A 6,000-nucleotide genomic window follows, 5' to 3' on the forward strand; every position below is an offset into this window, starting at 1 on the left:
TTTCAAATCAAACTGTTGTTTCCTTTCAGGTGTAATACTGCTACTATATTCTTAGATTATATCTTTAATTATAATTTGCAAGAGTCTGTCTAAAAATGAACAAGTACAAATGATTTTTTCATGAGATAACCACTTTTACCCTATGTTTATCATCCAAGTATACATTAAACCATTGTGTGTGTGCAATAAATATTTAACAATAAGAATAGACTCTAAATATATTTCTTTATTGGATTTGTTTAGAAATGTTCTCAGGATTTACTGAAATTTTGAAGACAGGAATAATGAAAATAAACATAAAATTGAGTAGTGTCTAATTGTAGGCCCGAATCCTGTGACTAAAGCTCAGAAGACAGCATCCCCGACCAGGAAAAAACATGCTGGTCTGATGGGAGGAATAACATTTAAACGAGAAGCTTAAAACCCTTTTTAAACATTGAATTTACTTGAGTAGCAACTTACTTTTCACATTTAAATGTTTTGCCGGATATTTTGTAACTTCACTTGAGTATTTCAAGCAATATCTTGAAGGACTGTGAGAAAAGTTAAATGTGTGGCCCATCCTGCATAAAACAAGACAAATTGGAACTTCCAGGAGTAAGAGGATTCTTTAAATTACTTCTTCTGAATGGAACTTGTATACTAACTTTACAGGGAGGTACCAAAATACTGTATGTGGACCTAATCAAAATATTAGTGTCTTAAGAAGAAAGAGAGTAGTCACTGATTGTTTAAAACATGAGTGGCCATTTTAATTTCCATCAATACGTGTTGATGAAATGTCAAAATTACACTAAATTTTATGGGAGGAAAAATTTTTGAAGAGCTGCCAGCATTTGAGGACACATTCACATCATGGATTTTATGAGTATATTCTGGAATTCATTCATTCATTTCATCATTGATTTATTTTTTTCTAGATTTATTAAATGTGTGCTGAACCTGGGATATTCAAAGAGAATCTTCATTCTCTAGTCCAATGGAAATCCATACAGTGCTTCTTTGTGCCTCAATGCTTTGCAGAGTTGCCAGTGAACCTAATTCCTTCTGTTTTTACCTTCAGCCTCCTCTCTCCTAATATTTGGAAGTATTTTTTTTTTAACATTTATTTATTTTTGAGAGAGAAAAACAGAGCTTGACTGGGGGAGGGGCAGAGAAAGAGGGAGACACAGAATCCGAAGCAGGCTCCAGGCTCTGAGCTGCCAGTATAGACCCTGATGCAGGGCTCAAACCCAGGAACCTTGAGATCATGACCTGAGCTGAAGTTGGGACTTAACCGACTGAGCCACTCAGGTGCCCCTGGAAGTAAATTCAGGCTGGGACCAAGACTAACAAATAGTAGGATGCCAAACTGAGATAGTGTCATTTTGCCAATTTATTTGCCCGACAGACCCTTTTTTTGGAAGGAAATCCTTCTGGGGAACCTGGATGAAAGATGTAAATTGGTTCCTAACAAGCTGTCCCACCGGGGCACTTCAGAAGTGCAGACAAGTCAGCACTGGGTACAGTATAGGGTCTAATGGAGATCCCCTTTTAAGGTTAAATGGCATTAAGGTTGGGAAATATTTTTTCTTTGTTGCCAAGCAGTGGCTTGGATGTTCTCTTGTAGGGAATGGGAAAATGTCCTATACAAGGATGGAAAGATGAATAGGGCTTAAGTGGGTGCTTGGGTGAATTAACTGATCAGCTGAAAATGAATTATAGAAATGTACCTTTAAGCATCTTTCTGTCCTGGGAATTTTGAAATTGGTTAAGCATTGACCTTGAAATCATGCAACTTGGTTCACACTATAATTCACAATTGTTATCAGATAACAATTGTTGTTGTTTTTTAAAATGAGAAACATCATTTGGATGTACAGCAGTGTTGGGTAAGAGTTACTGGGAAATGGCATACGAGAAGTGTGGTTGATGGGTAATGGGAAAAAACTCCCCCTTCGTTACCATTATGAATTTTTTCTGTCTTCCTTATGTCCCATTAACGTGTTGTTATCATTTTGCAATAAGCACTTCTGGATGTAAAAGAAGACATGTGGCTTTATCTTTGTACATTTACTCTTTGAGGAAAATCTGGGTGTTGAAGGAGTTAGTGGAATACAAATTTGAGGCCCAAACATTTATATTTGCACTAAAACCAACTTTCTCATATAAACCAGTTTGATCACATAACACTATATATTACAGAGCGCACATAAAAATTTGAGCTGGCCCTGGGATGCAAATGGGATATAGAATTAATCAGAATTTACCATAGTGATGGCAACAATTTATTTTTATAGTAACAAAATCAGAATGTTACTCATTTCTGTTTCTCAGAATTCACTCACAGGGTTTGCCCAGATCTTAAGGGTTCTGTTCCCACGTTCAACCCTGGGAAATAGCCCTGCCTTGTTGTCTCTCCCTCTTTATCAAACCCTAAGGTGGAAAGGTTGGAGTAGGGCCTCCCTTGAGAACCTGTGGAATTGCCTTAACTGCTTTCAAAACCACTATTTTTTCCTGCAAAGACAGAATACTTGATAAGTTCAAGATAATTATAATTTCAATAATAATACCAAAACAGTGTTTTCCCAGCAGGTTCTTGCACTGAGTTTTAAGTGTCAAAATCGTAATTTACACTTGGCTTCAAACCTAGAAACTGAGATACTAAAACCGTCAGACTCTCCTTTGGAACCTGAATGAGACTAATTTCATAACTCAGTCTTATCTTGGCTACCAAAAGATCTTGGTAGAGAATTAAGCTCATAAAGTAGAAGTAACATTTATTTTGATCTTCAGATGTAATAGTAACTGTATCAATTATATTATTAAAATAATTCTGCTAAAATTTTCCGTTTCCATCTTGTACCCTCTTTCCCCATCCATATTTCCCAAAAAATGTTTGTCTTTTTAAAATACACTTCTTTCCTTCACAGTCATATTAGATTTCAGCAGAACAATAAGGGGGGGGGGGAGAGAAATGAGGATAACAAAAACAAGGGAAAATCATCTTCTGTTTCCTTAGCTACATTCCCCTCGTCCTGTGTTCCAAAACCTTCCCAATACCCACCCCCACCAACTAAGGCATTTCAGAAAAAGCTCAGGAGCATGTAAATTTGATATGAGGAGAGAGATTATTCCCAGGGAGTTAGGGAGAATATTGGTTCTTGGTGGGGAGGGCGTATGCAAAATCTTAGATACTTAGAATGGCTTGTGGCTTTCCAAACAGTATATGTACTATGAATCTGGAGATAAAGATGTGTACAGTGTGTCTGAGGTATTAAAATTTCATAAGGGCTGCATTTAGGAAGAAAAAAAACTAAAAAAAAAAAACACTTGATAGGTAGGGGAGGTGATGATAATAATAAAATGGTTGGGAAATGATGCTGTTCTCTTATAAAATGACTTACTCATGTATAAACAGTCGCTCGTCCAGCTCTTGCATTGTTGTAACTACAAACCTAACCCGGAAGGAAACATTTTAGCTGCCTCTCAGTTTCCAAATACTCTCTCTGTGTCATTGTTTTAATATTAGTTATGGAGATTTGATAGATGATTTGCCTATACTTACAAGAATCTTTTTAGTAGTACTTTTCTCTTTGGTAAGTCATTAGTAAAGACTGTATCTCAGGTTTGTCTCATTTTTAAATATCCTGTTGACTCAACCACCCCCTTCTTTATCATTAATAGCACATCATTCTTTTTTTCCTAAAGCCTTTATAATGATGTTGTTACATCAAATTTGCATGGCCTTAGAAATGTTACATACTGGTAACTCCCAAATGTATTTCTCTCATTCCGCCCTCTCTGTCGGACTCTAAACTGTTAGTTAGCAAACTATGGCCCTCAGATCAAATTTGGCTGTAGCCAAATAAAGTTTAATTCAGACACACCCACGTTCATACTTTGACATATTGTCTGTAGCTGCCCAGTGAAGAACAGCTGTTGCAGAGAGCATTTGGCCTACAAAATCTAATAAAATATTTACTACCTGGCCCTTTACAAAAGGCCCTTTACAAAACCGAAAACTAAACAAAACCTTTTCTAGACATATCTATGTACCTCTCTCTTTTATTTCCGTTTAGATGTCCAAAAAATCTACCAAACTGAAAAGGTTTAAAACCAAACTCTGATCTTTTCTCTGAAATCTGCTCCACATCCCAGTTGATGGTAACTTCATCTTTCTGGTTATAAAGCCAAAAGTTACAAAGTTACTTCTTCACTTCTTGGTCTCTCTCACACCCCACTTCCAACCAGGCCATCCCCTAGGCTCTCTTTTCAAGATGTACTCAGAATCGAATTTCTTCTCCAGCACCTCCACTAATGCTTTGGCCTGACGCAGTGCCATGTTTTAACTGAGCCACTGACATTGCTGCCTCGTTTCTCAGCTTTTGTCTATGGCCTCTACGATCTCTTCGTCTCTTTTCAACACCCCATCGGGAGTAATCATGATGAAATGGAAGTCACTCTATGGCCTTTCTCTTCTCCGAAGTATATGGTGGCTCTCAGGGTTCCTTAGAGTCCCAGCCAAAGTATCCATAATGACTCACAAAGCCCTAAGTGAGCTAGCTTTGCTTTATTACCACCTGACCCTCTCCCTCACCAGTGTCCCTGTTGCTCCCTTCAATCAAGCCACCTTAGTTAGCCTTCTTGGTCTTTCTCAAAACACTACTCTTGCTTCAGGCCTTCGCATTAGCTACATTTTCTGCCTCATACTTTTCATCCTTCTGATATCCACATAGCTCATTCCTTCGTTTTCTGAAATCTTTTCTTATTGCTTTTTAACTGTTTGTTTATTTTTGAGAGAGCACAAGTGGGGGAGGGGAAGAGAGAGGGAAACAAAGGATTGGAAGTGGGCTTTGCTCTGACAGGCTGACAGCAGCAGGCCTGATGTGGGGCTTGAACTCAAGAACCATGAGATCATGACTTGAGTTGAAGTTGGATGCTCAATTGACTGAGCCACCCTTGGGCTCCTTTTCTTGTTTTCAATTATTCTATGCCAACAAGAGTCTTGATCTCTGTTTTTCCCACAGCACTTACTGCCTTTAACATACAGAATTTACTTATTTTCTCTACTGTTTATTTTCTACTTTTTCTCTTAGAATATAAGTTCTGTAGCAGGGTGCTTGGGTGGCTTAGTTGGTTAAGCATCTGACTTCGGCTCAGCTCATGATCTCATGGTTGGTGAATTCAAGCCCCATATCAGGCTTCATGCTCACAGGTAAGAGCCTGGAGCCTCCTTTGGATTCTGCATCTTCCTCTCTCTCTGCCCCTACTCTGCTCACACTCTGTCTGTCAAAAAAAATTCTGTAAGGCAGAGTTCAGGGGATATTTTCTTTACCTATTTATCTTAAGTACTTTATAAGAGTACCTGTTCATGGAGTGCCTGGTGGCTCAGTTGGTTGAGTGCTGTACTTTGGCTCAGGTCATGATCTCACGGCTCCCATGTCGGGCTCTTGCTTCCAATTCTGTCTCCATTTCTCTCTGCCCCTCGCCCATTTTTTCTCTGTCTCAAATATAAATACAAATTTTAAAAAAATTGAAAAAAAAAGAGTGCCTGTTCCATAATAGGTCTAAGTAAATGTTTGATGAATAAAAATGAAGTTCGTTTTAAATTACTCAGTAAAAGACAAAACAGTAAACTTGTGCTCTTAAAGGGGTACTTGGGTGGTTCAGTCAGTTCATCACCCAACTCTTGGTTTTGGCTCAAGTCATGATCTCACAGTTCATGAGTTCAAGCCCCTTGTCCGACTCTGCTCTGAGTGTGGAGCCTGCTTGGTACTCTCTCCCTCGCTCCCTGTCCCTCTCCCACTCACTATCTCTCTCTCTCTCTCAGAATAAATACTTAAAAAAAAAGTGCTTGAAGACATGTCTATGTGTGATTGTATGGGTATATGCATATGTTCTTTTGAGTAAATTTCTTTGTCCCATAATTCTGTAAATAATTTAAATATCTTCAATCTAGGATTGTACTTTTTTAACTAAGACCACTTGAACCCTGTCTCTGAGAGCACTATTTTTTAA

This window comes from Panthera leo, chromosome A2, assembly GCF_018350215.1.
Source record: "Panthera leo isolate Ple1 chromosome A2, P.leo_Ple1_pat1.1, whole genome shotgun sequence".
Classification (NCBI taxonomy): domain Eukaryota; kingdom Metazoa; phylum Chordata; class Mammalia; order Carnivora; family Felidae; genus Panthera; species Panthera leo.